This window comes from Aegilops tauschii, chromosome 3, assembly GCF_002575655.3.
Source record: "Aegilops tauschii subsp. strangulata cultivar AL8/78 chromosome 3, Aet v6.0, whole genome shotgun sequence".
NCBI classification, from domain to species: Eukaryota; Viridiplantae; Streptophyta; class Magnoliopsida; order Poales; family Poaceae; genus Aegilops; species Aegilops tauschii.
This window is the reverse complement of record NC_053037.3, coordinates 159,757,492-159,775,103: the sequence shown is the minus strand read 5'-3', so window position 1 is coordinate 159,775,103 and position 17,612 is coordinate 159,757,492.

Here is a 17,612-nt window from a genome sequence, read left to right as displayed (position 1 = left end):
TCTACATCATGTCATCTTTCCTAATGCGTTACTCTGTTCTTATGAACTTAATAATCTAGATGCATGCTGGATAGCGGTCGATGTGTGGAGTAATAGTAGTAGATGCAGAATCCTTTCGGTCTATTGTCGCGGATGTGATGCCTATATACATGATCATGCCTATATATTCTCATAACTATGCTCTTTTCTATTAATTGCTCGACAGTAATTTGTTCACCCACCGTAGAATTTGCTATCTTGAGAGAAGCCACTAGTGAAAACTATGGCCCCCGGGTCTATTTTCCATCATATAAGTTTCCGATCTATTTTATTTGGCAATCTTTACTTTCCAATCTATATCATGAAAATACCAAAAATATTTATCTTATTATCTCTAACAGATCTCACTTTTGCAAGTGGTCGTGAAGGGATTGACAACCCCTTTATCGCGTTGGTTGCAAGGTTCTTATTTGTTTGTGCAGGTACAAGGCGACTTGCGTGTAACTTCCTATTGGATAGATACCTTGGTTCTCAAAAACCGAGGGAAATACTTACACTACTTTGCTGTATCACCCTTTCCTCTTCAAGGGAAAACCAACGCATGCTCAAGAGGTAGCATCGATGCATGGAGTAATAGTAGTAGATGCAGGCAGGAGTTGGTCTACTAATCTTGGACGTGATGCCTGTATAATGATCATCGCCTGGATATCATCATGATTATTTGAAGTTCTTGTTGGGGAATGAAGCATGCAATTTCAAAAATTTCCTATGCTCACGCAAGATCTATCTAGGAGATGCATAGCAACGAGAGGGGAGAGCATCTTCATACCCTTGAAGATCGCAAAGCGGAAGCGTTTATCAACGCGGTTGATGTAGTCGTACACCTTCACGATCCGTCCCGATCAAGTTACGAAAGTACGACACCTCTGCGTTCAGCACATGTTCAGCTCGATGATGACCTCGCCTTCTTGATCCATCAAGACGGGCGAAGTAGTAAATGAGTTCCGGTAGCATGACGGCGTGGTGACGGTGTTGGTGAAGAAGAATCTCCGCAGGGCTTCGCCAAGCACAACAGAAACTATGACGGAGGATAAACTAGAGGGGACAGGGTTGCCGGCACACGGCTCGGTGATTCTTGATGTGTCTTGGGTGCTAGCCCTGCCCCTCTATTTATATGTTGAGCCTTGGGTCGAAACTTGAAGTAAAAGCCTCCTCAAAGTCGGTTTTGCCCGAAAGGTAAGAGTCCTTCTCGGACTCCAGGGCTAGACACCAGGGTTCCCGGCGTCTACCCCCTAGACGCTAGGGTTCCTGGCGTCTAGCCTCTGGTCTCCGCAAAATTGCCTTTTGCACTTTCCAAAAGCCTCGTGGGCTTTCCCCTTTGGCCCAAATAAAGTGTTCTCGCACCCAAACATTTCGGGAAACATCCAGAAACCCTTCCGGTGAATTCCGGAACCCTTCCGGAGACCAAACACTATTATCCCATATATCAATCTTTACATCCGGACCATTCCAGAGCTCCTCATTATGTCTGTGATCTCATCCGGGACTCCGAAAAACATTCGGTCACCAACATACATAACTCATATAAAACTATATCGTCAATGAACGTTAAGCGTGCGGACCCTACAGGTTCGAGAACTATGTAGACATGACCGAGACACCTCTCTGGTCAATAACCAATAGCGGAACCTGGATGCCCATATTGGCTCCTACATATTCTAAGAAGATCTTTATCGGTTGAACCTTTATGACAACATACGTAATTCCCTTTGTCCATCGGTATGTGGTGACCCACAAGTATAGGGGATCTATCGTAGTCCTTATGATAAGTAAGAGTGTCGAACCCAACGAGGAGTAGAAGGAGATGACAAGCGGTTTTCAGTAAGGTATTCTCTGCAAGCACTGAAATGATCGGTAACAGATAGTTTTATGATAAGGTAATTTGTAACGGGGAGCAAGTAACAAAAGTAAACAAGGTGCAGCAAGGTGGCCCAATCCTTTTTGTAGCAAAGGACAAGCATGGACAAACTCTTATATGAAGAAAAACGCTCCCGAGGACACATGGGAATTAACGTCAAGCTAGTTTTCATCACGCTCATATGATTCGCGTTCGTTACTTTGATAATTTGATATGTGGGTGGACCGGTGCTTGGGTATTTCCTTCCTTGGACAAGCATCCCACTTATGATTAACCCCTATTGCAAGCATCCACAACTACAAAATAAGTATTAAGGTAAACCTAACCATAGCATGAAACATATGGATCCAAATCAGCCCCTTACAAAGCAACGCATAAACTAGGGTTTAAGCTTCTGTCACTCTAGCAACCCATCATCTACTTATTACTTCCCAATGCCTTCCTCTAGGCCCAAACAATGGTGGAGTGTCATGTAGTCGACGTTCACATAACACCACTAGAGGGAAGACAACATACATCTCATCAAAATATCAAACGAATACCAAATTCACATGACTACTTATAGCAAGACTTCTCCCATGTCCTCAGGAACAAATGTAACTACTCACAAATCATATTCATTTTCATGATCAGAGGGGTATTAATATGCATAAAGGATCTGAACATATGATCTCCCACCAAATAAACCAACTAGCATCAACTAAAAGCAGTAATCAACACTACTAGCAACCCACGGGTACGAATCTGAGGTTTTGAGACAAAGATCGGATACAAGAGCTGAACTAGGGTTTGAGAGGAGATGGTGCTGGTGAAGATGTTGATGGAGATTGACCCCCTCCCGATGAGAGGATCGATGGTGATGATTTCCCCCTCCCGGAGGGATGTTTCCCCGGCAGAACTGCTCTGCCGGAGCCCAAGATTGGTTTCGCCAGGTTCCGCCTCGAGACGGCGGCGCTTCGTCCCGAAAGCTTCCTTCTTATTTTTTCTAGGACGAAAGACTTGATATAGCAGAAGATGGGCACCGGAGGCCTGCCAGGGGGGCCACGAGACAGGGGGCGCGCCCAGGGGGTAGGGCCCCCCACCCTCGTGGCCAGGGTGTGGGCCCCTCTGGTTGATTCTTTCGCCAGTATTTTTTATTAATTCCAAAACGTGCCACCGTGAAGTTTTAGGACTTTTGCAGTTGTGCAGAATAGGTCTCTAATATTTGCTCCTTTTCTAGCTCAGAATTCCAGCTGCCGGCATTCTCCCTCTTCGTGTAAACCTTGTAAAATAAGAGAGAATAGGCATAAGTATTGTGACATAATCTGTAATAACAACCCATAATGCAATAAATATCAATATAAAAGCATGATGCAAAATGGACGTATCAGTATGTTACTTGCCCGAGATTTGATCGTCGGTATCTTCATACCTAGTTCAATCTCGTTACCGGCAAGTCTCTTTACTCGTTCCATAATACATCACCTTGTGACTAACTCCTTAGTCACTTTGCTTGAAAGGCTTCTTATGATGTGCATTACCGAGAGGGCCTAGAGATACCTCTCCGATATTCGGGGAGTGACAAATCCTAATCTCGATCTATGCGTACCCAACAAACACCTTCAGAGATACATGTAGAGCATATTTATAATCACCCAGTTACATTGTGACGTTTGATAGCACACAAGGCATTCCTTCGGTATCCGGGAGATGCATAATCTCATAGTCGAAGGAATATGTATTTGACATGAAGAAAGCAATAGCAATAAAACTGAACGATCAATATGCTATGCTAACGGATGGGTCTTGTCCATCACATCATTCTCCTAATGATGTGATCCTGTTCATCAAATGACAACACATGTCTATGGTTGTCGGGGGAAACGACACCTATGGGACCACTAGAATCCCTTCTACGGTTGGCGGGCGCGGGGCTGTGGAAAGAGCGGGATTGAGAGATCAACGCGGGGGGATTATCCAGGGTTGGGCCGCAAGTGATGCGTAATACCCTACTCCTGGTGGTTTCTGTTTATCTGTTGTTCTTGGACTAGCTATAAGGCGTGCAGGGTCCAGAAAGTCTGAATCCTCTCCCAGTACGCCGCGGTCCTCTTTTTATAGACAAAGGGGCTCCCATAGTGGCACACAGGAGCTTTAAAGCTATAGAGTGGTCGAGTCTATCCTCTGGCACCGTAGGACAAACGCATTTAATGCATTGCCGATGTGCCCTTCTTGCTTTATCGGGGACGGTAAGGAAGCTCGTCCCAGCTGTCGCCGCCTCGCCTGGCTTCGACGCGCGTCCGGACTGACGAGGCGTGTAGTGCCACGCTGGCTAGCTAGCTGCTGAGTTGGTGCGGTGGCAGAGTCTTCATGAAGATCTGCATGCCACCGCGCAGGTGCTTGCTGATTTGGCCTAGAGGCCGCGCGTCGCCACGCAGGTGCTTGCCTAGTTGGTGGGCTGGCTGCTGTATGGGAACGACGCTAGAGTCTTGGTAGATGTGGGTCTGGCTGCGGCCCCACGGATGTCTTCGGCAAGGGTCTTGCCGGGGCCCCGGCAAGGGACTTGCCGCGGTGCCGCGGTCGTCCCCGGCAAGGATCTTGCCGGGGGTCTCGTGGGTTTCAGGATCATCGTCTTCTAGTTCTTCATCTAGTCTTGTATGCTTCTGGTCTTCACAAAGATCTGCATGCCACCACAGAGGCGCCTCCCGAGCCTTGGTCCCAATGTGGTTGATGGTGTTCGAACTCTTGGGCTCAAGGGTGGCGGCTCTACTGGTGTCGGTCAAGTTGCCTCGGCTAGGCTCTTGCTGGGGCTGTGGAGGCCCCCCCGGCAAGGGCCTTGCTGGGGGAGTTCTCCTCGCCCCTCTGCTCTTTGTGTTGCTGTCTTGGCGTTGCTGTGGTTGTCTTGTAGTTTTGCTTCCTCTGCCCCGCCAACCGTGGCCAGGGGCGTGGGGCTGCGACTGCCTGCGCACAAGTAAAGGGGTGCAAAAAGGGACCCCTACTTTTCTACACCGACAGGAGCCCCTGGGCCTGGGCCACATATAAGCACGGGGCGTTATTGTGCCAGGCCCAGAACGGTGCGCGCGCGTGTGCGGCGGAGTTTTTACCGCAGTAACTCCCTCACCCGCTGCGCTTCCCCACGACCCGCGTTGAATGCGCGACGTGGAGGGTCGTGCGTGACGTGGGGGTCATGCGTGGGGCGGTTGATGCCCTCATGCGTCACATTCTAGTAAAGAGGCGGCTCGCGCCTTCCCCATAAAAAAGAGGAAAACGCAGGGGCGCGGCTCATTTACTAAGTGGACTCGAGTCGCAGCCTTCAAGGCGCCCGTGCCCCACGATCACGCGGTGGAAAACAGTCGCCTCACTCGTCTCCTCGATTTCGGCTTGCTCGCCACGTGTCCCCCATGCCTCGAAGATGGTGGGCGGTGGACGCGGGAGGGGGGGGCACGGGCCTTAAATGACGAGGCGAGGAACTGGGTCGTCGCTGATTGGAGCAGCGGGTCGGTCGCGATTCCCTGAGCCCCTGGTGGCTGGATTGGTCAAGTGGGGCGGCCGAACCCTGGCCCTGCCCCTTTATAAGAAGGGGAGGGGGATGGAACCCCTCAATCTTTCATCATTCATGTCCTTCCATCTTGGCTCCTTCTTTTCTTCTGCCATGGCGAGAGGGCGCGTCGGTGCTCCGATGGCGGCGACGAGGGTCTCTGCTCGACAGCGAGCCCCTCCTTATCAACAGCACGTGGCGGCCGAGCCGGCCGTGAGAGGAAGGGGGAGGGGGTGAGGCCAAGGTCATCGTGGCGCTCGGGGAAGAGGAGGAAGGGGCGGCGTACCGGCCTCGCCTCCGCCGATGGTCCCTCCCCCAATGGAGGGCCATGTCGGAGACCAGCCCCGTGAGTTCGTCATTAGGCTGCACCGGCCAATGCGCCGCCGTCTTCGTCTCCCTACTCCGTTCGCTCGGGAGAAGGAGCTCGAACCGCCACAGGCTCTGAGGTTGCATATGAGGGGCTGCGGGAATGGTAGCATGCGGGTCGATGTCGACTTCCCCGCCCCTCACGTCATGTATCTTCGTCGCGGATGGAAGACCTTCGCTCATGCCCATAGCCTGTCGGAGGGGCTCGTTCTCTACTTCAAATTAATGGAGAACAACCTACTCTCCGTCAAGGTCTTTGGGGACTTGGGAACTCGCCTAATATGTTGCGTGGAGAGCTCCTCCGATGATGAAGACTCCTCCTCAAGCGGGAGTGACGAGGAGGACAGCGACAGCGACGACGAGGGCGTCAAGCGGGAGGACGCCGACTCCGACTCCGACTGACCGCGTCGCCCCCCCTTGGCCACGCGCCCTGCCGAGGGCCTTCCTCGTCAAGCTCTCCATCGGCGCGTTCCCCGTCGCCTCCTTTTTGCCTTCACCTGCCGCACCTGGGAGGAAAGGTGCAAGAACGGGGATCACGGGGCACTTATCTTTTTCAGTTTTTAAGCCTGCGTGCTCCTGTTAGATTTAAACCTTGTAATCGCCTTGCTCATGTTTGCATTCCATACAAACTGTACCTGTTTGGAACGTATTAACGAAAAAGGGTGCTTGCCGGGTTCTTTGTGCGTGAGCGAGGCCCATGCCATGGAATGAATCCTTGTTATTTTTAAGATAAACATTGTCGCCCGGCAAGAGGCCTTGTCGTCCCCTCACTTCATTCACGACCATACTCACGCTCTCGGTAGAGGCAGGGCGAAGTAGGGTTAGGCCCTTCATTTGCTTCCTTGTCACCACAACTACAACCAAGTTCCGCCCCAGGGAATAGTCCTTGGGCACAGGAAAGGGGGAGCACGGTGGCCCAGGAATGAACGAGTCTTCATACGTCCCAATTCCATACGAAAATGCATAACACGGGATAAAGGACTTATCTAGATCTGCAGCCCCCGGCAACCCTGGCTTGCCCTGGTCGGGTGCTTGAATCTGCAGCCCCCCCCCCCCCGCAATGGCTCGCCGGGGTCGGGGATGTCGATCTATCTTCCTGCCCTTAAACGGCTTAGCAGAAACGCATGTGCAGCCTGCGAACCAAAGAAAAGACTGGAAAGGACGGCAAGACACACACCCGACCTCTATGCTAGAGGTTAGATGCCGCCGGGCACTATCAACCCTACCAAGGAGAGACATAACCTAGCATGCATGCTAAAACTTAGGGCGCCATCGCTTCATTTATTTATGCTCAGGGTCTGCGCCTGGCTTTGTACAAAGGGTTACATGCCTTATCGGCAAGGCTCGCACAAAAGGCGGCTTGCCAGGAGGCCCGGCGACCGCGCCTCATGGGTAAAACTTACGAAGATGTTCGATGTTCCAGGAGTTGCTCACTAGGATACCATCTTCGATCTCCAGGCGGACTGCGCCGGGCCTGGTGACTCGTATTACCCGATAAGGGCCTTCCCACTTTGGCGTCAACTTGTTGGAATTCTTGGCCGGCTGAATGCGCCGAAGAACAAGGTCGCCTTCCTCAAGACTTCGGGCATGAACCTTGCGGCTATGGTAGCGGCGCAAGGCCTGCTGGTAGTGTGCAACTCACACAGCCGCCCGAAGACGATCTTCCTCAAGGAGCGTCGCGTCATCTTGCCGCAACTGCTCTTGCTCAAGCTCGTCATAAGTGAGCACTCGAGGTGACCCGTATGTGAGTTCCGTGGGGACAACTTCTTCTGCCCCATATACCAGGGCAAAGGGTGTATGGCCGGTGGCTCCATTTGGCGTTGTTCTGATCGACCAAAGAACCGCCTGCAACTCATCAATCCAGTGCCTTCCACACTTGTGCAGCCTGTCAAAAGTCTTTGTCCTCAGGCCTCGCAGTACTTCAGCATTTTCCCTCTCCGCATGGCCGTTGCTCAGTGGGTGTGCCACTGCAGTGAAACAGACCTTGCTACCGAGGTCCTGGATGTATTGCATGAAGGTGTGGCTTGTGAACTGCGTAACGTTGTCGGTGATGACTCTGTTCGGCACACCAAAACGGCAAACTAGCCCCTTGAAGAACTTGACGGCTGACTGTGCTGTCACATTCCTTACTGCTTCCACTTTGGGCCACTTTGTGAACTTGTCGATTGCAACGTACAAGTACTCAAAGCCCCCGACAGCACGGGGGAAGGGGCCTAGTATGTCCAGCCCCCAGACCGAAAATGGCCAGGAGAGTGGGATTGTTTGAAGGGCTTGAGCTGGTTGATGAAGATTCCCTGTCGGGGGTCGGGTGCGACATATGCCAAAGGATGCCTTATCATGGTGGGAGCGAGTAGAACGTCGCCGGTGCTCGAAAGCGGGATGAGGCATAGACATGAACGCCGGCGTACTTTACCAGGTTCGGGGCTCTCCTAGGAGATAACACCCCTAGTCCTGCTCTGCGGGGTCACCGCATGATCACTAAGGCACTAGTGAATACAATGGTGCTCCTTGAGCTGTATGCCAGAGGTAGGAGAAAGCAGGGCTAGCTCTCTCCTCTCTCTATGTATGAGTCTAGGTGTAACAGGTTGGGAACCCTTTGCATGGGTGCCCTCGAGGGTTTATATAGGCCTATCCCCCAGGGGTACAATGGTAATCTGGCCGGGTGTTGGCCCCGGCCGTCAGTGTCTCTGGTCCCCGGCTTCTCCGCCGGCCGCCAGGGCCCGCAGCCTGGTGGGCCCCGCTGACTGGTCTGGTGCGGAGCCGACAGGCCGCCCCCGCCGCTTGCGGGTCTGGTTGGCGGCTTGTTACTGTAGCCGTAAGGCTAATGACGCCTGCTTGGTCGGGGGGCGGGAGGGGGGCATGGCTACAGTCCCGCCGTCTGGTGGGAGATCACTGTACCCACTCCGTGTCTCGTCTGGTTAATGGCGCACGGGTACCAAGGGAAGCGGGCTGCCTGCTAGAAGCCGGCTTCCCTTGGGTCCAACTAGTCGAGCTCTGCCGCCCTCCGGTCTTTCACTGTCCGGTAGGGCCCGCCGCCTGCAGGCCGTACTGACAGGCCGTCATCGAAACAGGGCTCCGCTTGACAGGGGTGACGTCAGGGATGGAGTGTCAACAGTGCCGCACCGTGCGGAGATCTCCGCCTGTACAGGGCACTATGGCCACGCCGTGCCCTGGATACGGGGGTGATGGGCTATACTGTAGCCACATCCCATCTTGTCTTCTTAATGGGGGCGCAGACTTTGAGGGCATCATGGGCCGCCTGCTAGGAGCGGGCCTCTTTCGAGGCCGCCTGCTAGGAGTCGGCCCATCTTGGTGCCGTCTTCTCGTGCTTGGCAGTCTTCTGGCAGCCGGCCGCTTGAGCCAGCCGGCCACCAGAAGGCGGCGCTTCACTCTGGATGCTTGAGGGGCGCAGCCGGCCCAATGTCTTGAAATGCTCAGGTTCTCGGGTTAAGCTACCCGTGGCCCATTACACCGAGAGTAGTTCTCGAAGCTGGTGAGGCGTCGCGGCTGACAAGTCGAGAAGCCCCAGCAGTTTCCGTCTCCGAGCGCTCTTGCTGAATGCTTTGTCTGACTCCTGGCATGCCGCTAGCTGGGAGCTGGCCATGACGAGGCGGGCTCGTCTGATAATTTCGAAACGTCAAAGTGGGAACCTGGTGGCATGCTTGCTAAGCCTCTAGGCCCGCCTCCCGCGGTAAGCATGCCACGCGGCGCCAGCCAGCCGGGCCAGCCTGCCAGCCCACGCGCGCGATGGGATGCGACAGCAGGCTGGGCCCGCCACTACCGGGCCTCGGCGCGCGAGCGGATCCGCTGCGGCCGAGGCAAACGGTTGCGATTCCGTGCGGAGTTACTACGCGCAGTAACTCGCGCAATAATCGCGGGGTCGTGGGGACGTGGGTGCAGTTAATCCCACGATCCCACGTCCCGTCCCCTCGGCTTCGCAGCCCAGGGGCTATAAGTAGGGGGGAGGGGGAGCGGCGAAGCACGCGCGCCCTCCTCTTCCTTCGCCATTTTTGTCCTCCTCTTCTTCTTCTTGCTGTTGCACCTCTTTGCTCCGCCAAGGCGCTGCCGCAGCTCATCGCTGTCGACCCTCTCCGTCCCGGAGCTTCTTTCCCGTCGCGTCCATTGCCCTCGCTGCCGCACCACTTCTCCGTCGACCTTGGCTTCCATGGTGCGCGAGCGAGGAGGGGATTGGGACGGCACGGTCGTAATCGACGACCACCTCGCCTTCCTCCGCGCCACACGGCGGTTGCCCGGCGCGGGTTTCGTCAAGGTGGGCATGCCGCCGGCGAAGGAGATTTCGCCGGTGCCGCAAGGGGGTGAGCGAGTTATCTTCCGCTCGCACTTCCTCCGCGGCTTCGGTCTACCGGTGAGCGGGTTCCTCCGCTCCTTCCTCGACTTCTATCATCTCCAACCGCACCATTTGACGCCCAACACCGTGACATTGCTCTCCACCTTTGTCACGATGTGCGACGGCTACCTCGGCATGCTCCCCACCATTGAGCTATGGGGAGCATTCTTCTACACCAAGCTGGGCACCTCCGCAAGGGAGAAGGCGGCCCAATGCGGCGTCTTCATCGCGGTGCACCGTCCGTCGGTGAGGAACTCCTTCCCTGCCATCAAGCTATCACAGTCGGTCAAACTGTGTCGGAAATCATATTTCTACACGGAGAACATCGACCCGGCCATCGACTTCATCAATGTGCCGCCGTACGAAGCTGGCCCTCCGGCCGAACCTCGGACCAACTGGGGCTGCAAACCGAAGCCCATGTCGGCCGACGCCATCACCGCCATCAACCGGCTCTGGGTGCTAACTGATGAGGAAGGCCTCAAGGCGGCCGACCTGCTGGTCACCTTTGTCGAGCGCCGGGTGCTCCCTCTCCAAGGCCGGCCACATCTACTCTGTCAAATGAGAGGGCACCGCCACCCGAGCCGGATGTGCACGAAGGACATGCCGGCTGTCGAGGTTGCCCGTATGGTGAACGAGATCTCCGACCTCAAGCTGTCGGAGGGGTCCTGGAGGTTCGGCAAGCGGCCGTACTCCCGCGACAACCTGCCGCCTGTTGTAAGTTCTGCAGCTCTTTCCTCTTTGGTACTTGCCTAGATCTTGGTCTTGGTCTTGAATAGTTGGTCTTTTGAGTGCAAATCTATATGTCTCCGGTGACGGCCGCCGTCTTGGGGCCGGGTGGAAACTACCTGCCGGACCGGGAGGTGAGCGATGTGGACGACCCCGACTTGGGGGCGGCCGCCCTGGAGGACGACGCCATAGGCGGCGGTGACGGAGCAGGCGGCTCCGAAGACGGAGGAGGTCTCGAGACCTGGCCTGATGATGACGAAGAAGAGGACGAGCCGCACCACGTGCGAGACGCCGGCAAGGCGGACGCGGGCCCCTCCGCCGAGCCGGCGATTCGAGGTGGTACGTGTAAGCGTAAACAAGGCGTTGTCTTGTTCGGCAGCGCCCCGAAGAAGACCAAGAACCCGACCGCCGCGACTAGGCGGACAAGTTCCAGAAGCTTCCGAAGGTGCCTCCTATGGTGTCGGCGTAAGTATCTGTTCCTTGTGCCTTTCCTTCTTGGTGGTTTCATCTGAGCTTCCTTGCTTTTTTTTCTTGACTTAGGGCCCCGCTCTCTCTGGAGAAGTCAGCCGCCGCCTCCGTTATCGGGTCGGCGGAGACCTCTACCACCACCCGGCGAATCGACCCTACGGCCGACCTCCAGGAGGCGCAGGACGAAACGCGCGGGAGGCGCGCGAGGAGCAGGAAGCCTCCCGCCTGGAGAAGGCGTAGGCGGACAAGGCGGAGGCCGCCGCGTTGAAGAACCTGACAGAAGCTGAGGCCGATGCCGCGGTGAAGAAGCAGGCTGAAGAAGCCGCGCGCCGTTAGGCGCCGCTATTCTTCATTCCCTTGAACTCCGCGCCACCACCACCAGAGTTCACGGCGCCGACTGGGGGAGCCGGCGACGAACAGCCGGTCATGGAGAGGGATGGCGGCGATGTCGCCATGCCGGAGGCGGATGCGCCTCCGCCACCGCTGTCTGGAGTAGCGCACGACCACTGGCCGGCTGGCTTGCCGGTGCAGCCAGCCGGAGGCGAGATGGCGACGGGCCCGACTCCTGAGGCCTACACACCATCACGCCGCCGAGGCGCGAAAGCGGCTTCAGCGCCACGACCGCTGGAAGCCGGCGCCGCGAGCTCGTCAGTCCCGGATGCCGAGGCAACCAGCGCCGCGCCTACTGAATGGGCGCGTGGAGGCAGGACGGGCGCCTTAAATCGAGCGGTCCTGCACATGCAGGCCAAACTCTGAGCTGAGGCCACCGCTCTTCAGCAGTGCAACAGGGCATTCATGGATTCGCGAGCGGCCATTCGGGTATGTTTCTTACTTCTTCGTCCTTGATTCTTGTACTTCTCTATGGGGGCGTGCCAGCGCACCCACTGGGTGTAGCCCCCGAGTTTTGGGCCGGCTACTGAGCAGGCAGCTCGGAACATCAATCGGCAAGCTTCGAGTGCTAACTTCGTCTGATATCTTTATTGTAGGATTATCATAACCTTCGCGCGGCCACCTTCAACTCCAATGTCCAGGAGCTGGACCAACGGACCGCCGACTTGTCGGAAAGCCAGAGTAAGTCTTCAGTTTCTTTTTCAGCGTGGGCGCGCTAGCGCATCCGCGGGCTGTAGCCCCCGAGATTTGGGCCGACTGCTGAGCAGTTGGGCCGGATCTCCTCGGCAACTAAATTTCTTCTTTGCTAATTGTTGATAACTTCTTTCTCTGCGGGGGCGCGACAGCGCACCCGCGGGCTTTAGTCCCCGAGATCCGGGCCTGCTGCTGAGCAGTCGGGCTGGATCTCCCCGGCAACTGCACTTCTTCTTTGTTGACTGTTAATGTCTTTTTCTTCCTCTACTCTTGCAGAGGCCAATGCCGTCTTGCAGCAGCAGCTGGGTGAAGCCAACACCGTGTTGCGCGCCAAGGAGATAGAGCGCGGCGAGCTGGCCCAGGAGCGTGACCGACTGGCCAAGCAACTGGCGGAGCAGGCGGAGCTTCTCCAGAAGGTCCAGAAGGAGGCGGAGGTGAAAGAGTCCAATCTCCTCACCGAGTTCGAGACCGAACGCTCCTGGGCCGACAAGGAGGCGTTGCTTACTGCTGGCTTTGGCAGGATTGAAGATATGGTCAATGGTAAGCTTTCTTCTTCTTCTTTCCTTGGGCTGTCGGCCACTGGTCGAGTCGGCTTCTAGCTTCTGACTTCCTTGCTTTCTGCCTGAGCAGACTTCTTCCCCGGCCACCCTGGCGCCGCCGACCAGGCTATTGAGGCTTACCGTGAAGAACAGAGGGCTGAAGGTGCACAGATCACCGCCAACGCCCCCCGAACCCTTAGCGAACAACTTCTCAGCATCCAGGCCCGTCTTCGGTCAGCTCATTGGATGCTGCGCCATCTTCAGCGTGTCGGGGCCCAAGCGCTCTTCGCCCTGTGGCCAGACATGCCAGCTCCGCACACTCCCAGTCAGACTGCCGACTGGGTGGAGGTGGCAGCCCGCCGTTTGGAGGCTTGGAAGGGTTCCTTGGCCCGGGCTGGAGCGCACCGGGCCTTGGAGTTCATCAAGGCGTGCTACCCTGGGCTAAATCTAGCCCATTTGACCACGTTTCGGTAGGAGGCCCAGGAGGAGCTGGTGGCGGTGGAGCGTGACCTTGTCAAACGGGCGGCAGCGATCGCCGAGTACACCAACACCAACATCTTCATCCCTGAGCTGGCTAAGAATGGTGCCGAGGCGCCACCGGAGTGGTTTGGGCTGAACCTGAGGAACGACGAGGACTCGGCCGAGGTGATCGACTCCAGCGACGAGGGAGAATACGAGGAGGACGTGGAAAGCGGAGAAGATGCGCCAGATGTCAGAGCGGACGGCCAGCCTCAGCTTGACCGCACCTCGAACAACGAGCCGCGCTGGAGGCGACCAAGCGGAGACTGACCAGCCGTCCACTCCACCAACCGGCACCACCGACTCCGCCACTCAGCCGGACCCCTCTGCTGCTCCCTAGTCTGCCAACTTATCTTTGTTTTTCCTGCTTATCAGTCTCGACAAACTTTGTTAACTTTGTGGGCTGTATTTCAAACTCTGTTGAATGCTGGCCAATGGGTCTTTTGGCATGTAAATATTCTCCCGCACAAGGTGTGCTTTTGCCGAGTTCTGACTTTTTCTCGCTTTCTACTCCTTGGCTTTTTCCTTTGCCACCCTCCCTTGGCCGCCGTCTTGCCAGCCAAACAGCCGCTCTGCGGACTGCGGCTGGGTCAAGTACTTAGCTACTTTTGGGAGAGCAAGTACTTAGCCGACTAGAGCGTTAGCAAGTTAAGTAGAAGCCGGCTGGCTGGCTGCTCAGCAGCCGGTCGATGAGGCAGGAAGCCGGCCTGAACTATGTGCATGCTTTGGGTCCTTAGCCATTTTTCATGTGGACACCCTTTCTCTGCCTTTGACTCCTACCAACCGGACAGTCGCTCTGCGAGCTGCGGCTTCTGGTAGGAGAAGGTTTTAGGTGCCAACACACTACTTGTCCGACTGCGGGAAGCACCACATAGTACAAGGCGGCGAGCCCCCGGACCGACTGGTCGAACCCGGTGCCAGGCAGAATAATAAAATGACACATTTATAGGCGTAATACTTGTCATATAGATAAAAGATGGTAGTCCCCGAGCTCTTCTCGGGGGACCCGGAGTCTTCGTACTTAATACAAAAGGTAGCGTGGTACATACTGCGTCAACTGTAAAATCTTCGAAGGAGGTTTGCATTCCATGGCCACTCTGTCTCCTTGCCGGAGTCGTCTCTCTTGCGTGCTCTGGGCTTCTGAGCATCGATCAGGTAGTAGGAGTCATTGTCCAAAACTTTGCTGATGACGAAGGGGCCTTCCCAAGGTGCCGAGAGCTTGTGCTGGCCAACTGTTCGCTGCATCAGCCGGAGCACAAGGTCTCCCTCTTGGAAGGATCTTGGCTTGACCTTCCGATTGTAGTATCGGCATAGGCTCTGCTGGTAGATGGTGGACCGACTGAGTGCCAACAGCCGGCCCTCTTCCAGCAGATCGACGCCGTCTTCTCGTGCTTCTTTTGCCTCCTCTTCAGTGTACATGGTGACTCGAGGGGTGTCGAATTCTATGTCCATCGGGATGACGGCTTCGGCACCATAGACGAGGAAAAAAGGTGTGAAACCGGTTGACTTGTTCGGAGTTGTGCGCAAGCTCCAGAGGACGGCCGACAGCTCATCGAGCCAATAGCCGGCCGAACGCTCCAGAGGCTCGACCAGTCAGGGCTTGATGCTGGACAAAATGAGGCCATTTTCTCACTCTATCTGGCCGTTTGACTGCGGATGGGCAACAGACGCTAAGTCCAGTCGGATGCCCTGCGTCGCGCAGAAACGAGCCAAGGCGCCTTTGGCAAAGTTTGTGTCGTTGTCGGTGATGATGCTGTGTGGTATGCGATACCGAATGGTGATGTCAGCGATGAAAGTCACAGCAGTCGGACCGTTCAACTTCTTGATTTGTTTTGCTTCTATCCATTTGGTGAATTCGTCCACGGCGACAAGCAGATGAGTCATGCCGCCGCGTGCTGTCTTGAACGGTCCCACCATGTCCAGTCCCCACGGCAAAGGGCCAGGCAATGGGGATGGTCTTGAGTGCAGAAGCTGGCAGATGTGGCTTGGAACGGAACTTCTGGCACCCTTTACACTTCTGGACCAAATCTTTGGCATCTTCTAAAGCAGTCGGCCAGAAAAACCATGGCGGAAAGCTTTTGCAACAAGTGATCTTGAAGCTGCGTGGTGACTACACTCGTCTTGGTGGATATCTTTGAGGATTGCTTGGCCTTTCTCTGGCTCCACGCAGCACTGGTACACACCAGTGACACTTCGCCTCACAAGCTCTCTGTTGACGATGGTGTATGCTGCCGCCCGACATTGCACTTGTCGGGCCGAGATCTCATCAGTCGGTAGCTCTTTGTTCACCAGAAAGTTGAGGATGGGCTGCACCCATGAAGGTGCTGCTATTTCTTTGAATGCCAGAACTGCAACTTGCATGAGGGCGGTTGGGCTGGGAGGCGGCGGGCTGGAGTCGGCTGCCGCTTGCTGAGTCGATGAAGTCCCCGGGCCGACTGCTGCAGTCCCCGGGCCGGGTTCTGAAGTCCCCGGGCCGGGTGCGACTGCTGCAGTCACTGAGCCGCCTGCCGAAGTCCCCACATCGGCTGCTGGGGTCCTCAAGTTAGATCCGACTGCTTCAGGAGGAGCCAGCACGAAGATGGAGTCTGATTCTGGCGATGGCTTGACAGACGGTTTGAGGAGGCATTGCAGGGCGACGCCGGCTGGTATTGCTTGCCGGGTGGAACCAATCCGTGCCAAAGCATCAGCTTGCTCGTTGTCGTTTCGTGGCACATGGAGGAACTCGCACCCTTCAAAGTATCCACTGAATTGCTGGACGAGGAAGCGGTAGCTTGCCATATTTGCATCCTTGGCGTCCCAGTCACCCGACGACTGCTGGACCACCAAGTCGTAATCACCATAGCACAGGATCCGGCGAATGCCGAGTTCCTTGGCAAGCCAGAGCCCGTGTATGAGTGCTTCGTATTCAGCTACGTTGTTGGAGGCGGCAAAGTGAATTTGCAGCACATATCTGAGCTTGTCGCCTTTGGGAGAGGTGAGGACGATGCCGACTCCCAAACCTGTGCGCATCTTGGAACCATCAAAGTGCATTCGCCAATGGGTGTAGTCTGACGCTGGCGGCAGATACTGGGTCTCGGCCCAGTCGATGAGGAAGTCGGCCAGTGCTTGGGACTTGATGGCGATGCGAGGCTGTTAGTAGATGGTGTAGGGGGCCAAATCTATGGCCCATTTTTCCACTCGGCCGGACGCATCTCGGCTTCCATTGATTTGGGCAAGTGGAGCAGTGCAGACCATAGTGATTGGGTGCTTTTGTAAGTATGGCTTCAGCTTCTTGGTGGCGAAATGCACGTCGTAGCACATCTTATGATAGTGGGGGTAGTTCTGCTTGGAGACGGACAACACTTCACTCAGGTAATACACTGGCCTTTGGACTGGTAATGCTTTGTCGTCTTCCTTGCGCTCCACAACTATGACTGTGCTGACCACCCGGCTGGTGGCGGCGATGTAGAGAAGCATGGGCTCCTTAGCAGCCGGAGCCGCCAGGACAGGCGGAGTGGTCAACATCTTCTTGAGCTGGAAAAAAGCTTCATCCGCCTTATCATTCCACTCGAAAAAGTGGTCTTCTTCATGAGCTGGTACAGAGGAAGAGCCTTCTCGCCTAGCCGACTGATGAAACGACTGATGGATGCCAAGCAGCCGGTGAATTTTTGTATGTCCAGCAGTCGGGTGGGCACCTCCATCCTCTCGATGGCCTTGATCACGGGGTTGCACTCTATGCTGCGCCCTAAGACCAGGAAGCCAAGAAGCTGGCCGGCTGGTACTCCAAAGACGCATTTCTCCGGGCTGAGCATGATTTGAAAACGGCGCAAGTTTTCAAAGGTTTCCTTGAGGTCTTCTAGAAGCATGCCACGCTTCTCCGTCTTCGCCACAATGTCGTCCACATAGACGTGGGTGTTCTTATCGAGTTGCTTGAGGAGACACTTCTGCATGCAACGCTGAAATGTGGCACCGGCATTCCTCAAGCCGAACGTCATGGTCAGGTAGCAGAAGGCTCCGAATGGTGTGATGAAGGCGGTCTTCAGCCTGTCGGCCGGGTTCAGCTTGATCTGATGATACCCTGAGTATGCATCCAAAAAGTCAACAGCTCGCATCCGGCTGTGGAGTCTATCACTTGGTCTATTCTTGGCAAAGCAAAGGGACTTTGGGGCAAGC